The 7,199-nt window shown below is 35.3% G+C and overlaps 1 protein-coding gene across 5 annotated transcripts in view; it reads right to left on the bottom strand.

Annotated features, from left to right (window-relative positions):
* Positions 1-2,211, bottom strand: part of LOC125675100 (BTB/POZ domain-containing protein 10-like) — a 21,522-nt gene extending 19,311 nt beyond the window's left edge. For 2 of the 5 annotated variants that reach the window (XM_048912594.2, XM_056160480.1), the window contains exon 1: positions 2,163-2,211. The gene's annotated coding sequence lies outside the window, so the exon portion shown is untranslated. Of the gene's footprint in view, positions 1-1,988 lie in introns of all 5 variants that reach the window. The other 3 variants (XM_048912595.2, XM_056160481.1, XM_048912593.2) reach the window with 2 other exon arrangements.
* Between the last annotated feature and the right edge of the window lie 4,988 nt (positions 2,212-7,199).

The following is a 7,199-nucleotide window of genomic DNA, read 5'->3' as shown; positions in this document are numbered from 1 at the left end:
TAACAAAATATGGTCCGTAAGGTCATTGTAGTTTATCTTTACATGACATACATTGTATAACATTTCTGTCAGTGGTGGAGTGAAATCAACATCGTAGGTAATGACACAGATTTGACAGTTAATATGAGAGAAGTAAATCAATAAAGGAGAGATTTTCAAAGACTCTCAATTGATAGAATTATTGGATTTTTACATATCAATGAAAACAGTATCATATACATTTTAGATTCACTATAGATTTGTTTAATAATCCAAAACTTATGCAGCACATTAATATAACAAATTTTAATAGACTTTTTTCTATCAAAGTTATAAAATTATAAATAGATATGATGTTTACAAATGACGACATATAGTTATATAACTTGAATAAAATAAAATCAAAGATACTACGCAATAAAATTGTTAATTTTTGTGCTATTATTAGATAAATTGGACCCAACATGAACCGAATCGAAAATAATCGAACCGTGCTGTTCTGAATCGAAACCGAACTGAATCGAGCTAACCCTGAATCGTCCTACCCCTAAGTATGACAATCCTAATTTACAGATTTAATCCATACTGACAGCAGTATGGTCTGTACCTTGTTTCAGAATTCAGCGCTATCACCAGTACTTTGAATTTTCTTACCCGTAACACAATTTACAGAATTGATAGCATCTATGCACATTTTTATTGAGTTATTGAACAAACACTAATTTGTTACACTTTTGAAATGTTATAATTTTATTATTTAATTCTAATCATATAAACGTATCAACACATCACCACGAGTATGCATCCCTTGTCCACTTTTTTGCAGTAAAAAGATTTACTTCCCTACCTTGGCCTTTGTAATTTTCTTTTCTATAATTTTGACATGGGAGGGGGGTGTGTGTTTGGGGTGGGTGGGTGCCATCATTTGCACTCAAATACAATAATGCTCAAGGGTTAGGTTATCCAGGTTATGTATGTTCACAGTTGTAACCTAGCTTTTACATTTGGTAGCGTATAGAAGGAAAACTGGGCTATTCACCGATTGTGGTTGACCCAATAAATGGAGACAGTTAAAATTACTGGTTGAATGGTGTATTCGAGTAAAAATATTTTGGACAACAAAAGTTGAGTTTACTTGCCCAAAAGGCATGCGAGATAAAAAGTTAGTGTCTATAAACAGGAGCATCTTATCCGTTCTGTTTTCTATCACACACACACATATATACATGTATATATATATATATATATATAGAGAGAGAGAGAGAGAGAGAGAGAGAGAGAGAGAACAGAGCGATAAGATGCCCCTGTGGTATATCCCTGTGTACCCGCAGTTAGCACCTTCCTTTGTAACAATTTTGGCCTAGTTAATGAATATGATAATATAATTTATATAAACACAATATATAACTATAACTAAAGCTGTAGTGTTTCACATTAGTCATTCATACTTCTCTAATTAGTATCAACGCATGTGAATATCACAGCGCATTACTTGTTACGTAATATTTTAGTGTTAAATCTAAAGCAACCTAGCATGGTGCAGCGCCATGCCCTTTTTGGCTGGCGCCATGCCCTTTTTAATTGCACCATGCCCTTTTTTCTCCATAAAATTAAAAAAAAAAATAGTTGTTCATATAAACAATTGTTCTTTATTTCACAAGGTTGATTGAAAAGTTTAAAATCAAGGCAGCAGGTATTAACTTTTAAAGAGGCTTAATGATTATTCTATTACTATCATAGTATGATACAATGAAAGTGCCCCGAAATTGTCTTGCCGCGACGAAAAGTGCCCTTTTGAACATATGATATGTGTGCCCTCTCTAGATCCTAGATTTAACACTATACTTAATAGAGAGATAAAAGCAAACATAAATATTAGGAATGGATACGCCAAGGACTTCAACTTAGCTCGTAAAACATTCATAACACGATAGCGTATACTATATAAACGAATTGCCTTGTGTATCATATATTAACACGACTTCTTGACTTTTTTGAGCACAACTCACTCTTGTCGCGTCGTCTTGATAATTTTGTCTATACGTACTTTTCTCTTGAGTTAATACTATAATTACAAACTCCTGAGTATCTAGTCAGGTAACACAACTGTATTAAGCAATATTCGTCTCTTTTTATATAAAAATGCTACATAACTGTCATATATCAGTACGAATTTTACTTACAACGCAAAACGGAAACACTTTTCCACAATAATACAGCAATGCATTCTGGGAGAATAAAAGCAAATAATCTACAGTACAGCTCAAAAAGAATGTACATACGATCCTCTCAAAATTTATATGAATAGATTTGCGCGCGCGCGTGCGTGTCCCTTTCTAGTGGAATATTTTAACAGAACTTAACGGAATAATTCATTTCTCCATATTTAATGTTGAATCGCCATGTAGAGAATCTATACCACGTATTATGTAGATTCTACATACCCAAAATCCGTTTTTGGAGTAAACTACGTTTTCGCGACGTAAATTTCGCGACGTATACTTCACCAAATCGCGACAAGTGTCGCATAATACGTCACAGGCATTTCGCGTTTCGGCCTGATTATTTCATTTTCGTTTGGTTCAATCTGTGACAGCAAACTTGACTTTTTTTTCATTCCTAGAAATCTTTCTTTAGATGCTTTCTAAATATTGAAATAAATCGCAATTTAAATAGAGCAACAAGTCACTTTTTAAAAGAGATCATTAATTCAATTGTGGATACATGTATATTTAATTATTGCGTGCACCAATTGAATTAATGATATCATAAATTCAATTGAATTGGGCAATAATTGAATTATTGGGCGTATTAATTGAAATATTGCGCGCAGTGATTAAATCATTGCGTGCATTAATTGAATTGATGCGCGCAATAATTTAATTGAAGAGAACAATAATTCAATTTTTGTGCCCATTAATTGAAATGATGTGTACATTAATTGGCGTATTGCTCTAAATAACTGTAGCGCACTTCAATTCAATTGTTGATATCATAAATTCATTTGAAGCAACAGTTCAATTATAGCGCACATAAATTGAATTGTTGCGCGTATCAAATGGATTGATGACATCTTCAAATAATTAAAGATATCTTCAACTATTTAAGTTTATGTTAATTTGGTGCTCTATAACCTTTGGACTTGATACGAAACCCTATACTGCGTTTATCGGCTCTATAATCCCGGTTGACAAAGGCTATGAACCTACTAACTGTTTCATAACCTGGGTGTTACATCGAGTACGAATAGCTCACACGTAGGTAACAGGTTTTTGTTTTTTTTTCAAACTATAGACTAATAATGCACCAGATTTTACTATATTGAAATAAAAAAGAACGTCTTCTGTTTGGATTTTCTGCAAACTGAAATATACAGGGAAGGGTTTCATTATTATTTACAACTTCTATGAATGATTGTTTTTTGACTATATATATATATATATATATATATATATATATATATATATAGAATATGCACGAATGGACTACTAAAGCTGGATCAATTCTCAACCCACCGAATGTATTCATTGTTATTACAGGAAAGCTTCGAGAGGATTATTCAAATAATATACGGAGAGCATGGCCAATCATAACGAAGTTGGGGATGAATTCTTAAGCGACCACAAACGAAACAGACGACAAATATTAAACACCTAATCACGCTATGTTAATCACTGCCATTTAAACAGCGATTAAACAGCGTAATATTTTTTCTTGACAATAAAAAGTTTCAACTGTGTATCAGTTTAATCCACTTCATCTATTGAAAACATTTTAATCTTATGCAGAGGGGTATTAACATTTCTGATGCATGTCACGAAAGCTTAATGTGACGATAACACATTGTGACAGCAGTCAATGAAGCTGGAATATGTTTTTATAATACAATGGAAGTCTAGCAAGAAATTAAACTGAAAAATGCCCAAAAGGCACGTGCCACCGGACCCCAAAAGAGTCCCAGGAAGGCCGAAACCAGAGAACCGGGATCCTAATGATATAAATAGTCATCTTAAAGTGAGTATAAAATCCTGTTTCGATTTGTAAATAAAGTTTTTCAGCAGACATATCTAAATAGTCTGTATATAGATCACGTGGACAAAAAGAGACACCTTGCAAGGCATCTGTCTATCCATCCGTTTAAGAATATATTTTATTTAACTATTGATATGGTAAATTTGTAATAAAAAAATTTCATGCACATTTAGCGAAAGATGAACATAGAATTGCACACTATTGTTGATAAGCAGATTCCTTCATGCAAAGCTGATGAATATCAATTTCGTTACCCATAACGTCTGGTGATGTCATCTCTTGTTGTTTGGTGATTACGTTTCTTCTCTTAACCGTGGTTAATCGTTATCACATTGTCATCTCTTGCAATATTTGGTTAATCCATTGTTATCTCTTGCAATTCGGTTAATCCAATGCCATCTCTTGCAATTCGGTTAATCCATTGCAATTGTCATCTCTTGTAATTCGGTTAATCCATTGTCATCTCTTGTAATTTGGTTAATCCAACATCACTTCTTGCAATTTGGTTAATCCAATGTCATTTCTTGCCGTTTGTTTATATAACATTGTCTTCTTTTACAGTTTGGTTATTACCATGTCTTCGGCGAACCCTCGGGAACCAAAAGCGCTGACTGTGTATGGGAATTCTCCAGGACGTTTTATGATTTTTTTAAATCATTAGTCTACAACCTCTTCAGCTGTCTCTTAGGACCTTTCATAGCGACTTGGTGGGGCTGTGAGTTTGCCCTGGTCGCTTTTCAAAACATTTGGTGCTTAACCCCATGTTTCAAGACTGTGGAAATTGGTTGTTCGACTTGCGGTAGAGTGTTGAGGAGTTGTCTGAGGTGTTGGATCTACCCCCCTTGTCGGGCTTTCGGGTATATCTTCATTGCTTTTCGACAGGAAGGTATAAATGACGAAGAATATGATAATCCGTTTTATCACATCCGCCCTTCACCCGTCAAGAAGACTAGAATTATTCAAACACCTTCTCGTAAGAATAAAGTGGCACCTGAAGAAAAGAAAGAAACGTCGGCGCCTCCACCAAAAGCAAAGAAAGAGAAGTCTGAGGCGAAACCAAATATTGTGCCCGCTGCAGCAGTTGTTGCTGTTAATGTACCGGATGAAGGAGAGGGCCCGGAAGACTACTTAGGAGAAAAGGAAAAAATGGTGAATTTGATTAAACGACAAATGCAGATGTGAGCAAGACTACAATAAAATACTGACTCCGTGGTTAGTCCACTTTGTTTTTGAGAACGTGCGAGTGCTTCTGTTCACTTTTATCTTGGACTTCACATGACTGAGAATTGCATCGTATTCCTGTTAAAAAGTGACTTAATTCATAAACGCCAAAGGATTATTTAAGAAAAAGCTTAACCCCTGAGAACCATTGTGACTGGACAACATGCAAACAAGAGGCTTGGTCTAGTGTATTTCATATTTGTCCTGAACAACTCCGTGTCCGAACTATTACTGAATAACAGCTGCATGGTAAATACCACGTGATCATTAGCCTGGTATATCTTAACAAAACCCTTTCTACATGTATAATCATTTAATGAATTGTGGATTTACAACTCCAATATCATTTGAAGTATACTACATATATATGTACGGTCGACTAAAAATAAACGAATTGTTGAAGGGACATTGCCTTGCATCTAGATGCGTCTTGTACATATGAAATACTCGTAGCTATACAGATAAGTGGAGATACGTCTATAAATGTAATAACTCATCTAATTTCTTTCTTTTTTAAATGCAGATTTAAGACATCAAGATACAAATGACAATTTTAAAAATCGAGCAACTGATGTCTTTTTAGTAATTAATTCTGTTTTCGAAACCTATGTATATTTGTAAGTGTTTTTATAAGACCAACTTACAACACATGCATAACCTGCTAGATTCAGTTCTTTTCAAGCTGTTTTACATCGTGGACGTGATTCCGGTAATCTGAAAGATTATGGGGACGATTCCGGTACTCTGAGAGATTATGGGGACGATTCCGGTACTCTGAGAGAGTATGGGAACTATTCCGGTACTCTAAGAGAGTATAGAAACTATTCCGGTACTCTAAGAGAGTATAGAAACTATTCCGGTACTCTGAGAGAGTATGGGAACAATTCCGGTACTCTGAGAGAGTATGGGGACTATTCCGGTACTCTGAGAGAGTATGGGGACGATTCCGGTACTCTGAGAGAGTGTGGGGACGATTCCGGTACTCTGAGAGAGTGTGGGGACGATTCCGGTACTCTGAGAGAGTGTGGGGACTATTCCGGTACTCTGAGAGATTATGGGGACTATTCCGGTACTCTGAGAGAGTGTGGGGACTATTCCGTTATTTAAGTGTGCGAGTTTTATATCCGGTAAATAAAATTAACAATACCATATGTTCTCACAATTAAATCAAATACATGTACCAGTACTTAACCCAGTTTTCCATCCTAAATATGAGGATAAACACGAAAAAAATCCAAAATGCACGAATTCCAATGAATTTAGAATCCGCGAGTAACTAATGGAATCGATTTTACCTTTAGATTGTTAAACCTTTACTCGTTCAGTTTTACCCTCATGGAAATTGTGCATATGCACCTGACAGAATGTCAGAGTAAGATAAATCCAATCATAATTCAACAAAAACTTTACGAAATAGACGGAACAGAAACATGTCCTTTTGGTTAACACTAAAATGACATGGCAACGCTCCTATTTTTTGTCAAAAGCAGTCCGAAATAATAGTATAATTTTTGATTGCTTGAATGGTTGTTTTACGTCCCGTCGAGAATTTTTCACTCGTATCTAAAAGACGTCACCAGCTGTGGGCTTAACGCTCAGGGCCATAGCAGAGAGGGTTATTTTTCGTGCCAACATCTGACGCAACACGGGACCTCACTTTAACATCTTTAAAAGTAAAAGAATGTGTTGCAATGAGATCGGTAAAGTTGGCTACTAGTAACTGGCTACTTAAAAAGAGAAAAGTTGGCTACTAGTAGCCAGCTACTTGAACCAGGAAAAGTTAGCTACTGGTAGCCAGTTACTAGTAGCCAGCTACTAAAAGTAAGAAAAGTTAGCTACTCGTAGCCAGCTACTACAAAATATCAAAGCTATAATTACTGATAGCTCGCTGCCAGATAAAGGTTAATGAGTTTGAAAATTATTATCTATCAGATTTATTTCTAAAGAGGACGAGGAGTCGTATGATA

This window comes from Ostrea edulis, chromosome 3 (assembly GCF_947568905.1).
Source record: "Ostrea edulis chromosome 3, xbOstEdul1.1, whole genome shotgun sequence".
Taxonomy (NCBI): Eukaryota; Metazoa; Mollusca; class Bivalvia; order Ostreida; family Ostreidae; genus Ostrea; species Ostrea edulis.
Note: the sequence above shows the minus strand (reverse complement) of the source record. Positions and strands in the feature narration are given on the sequence as shown.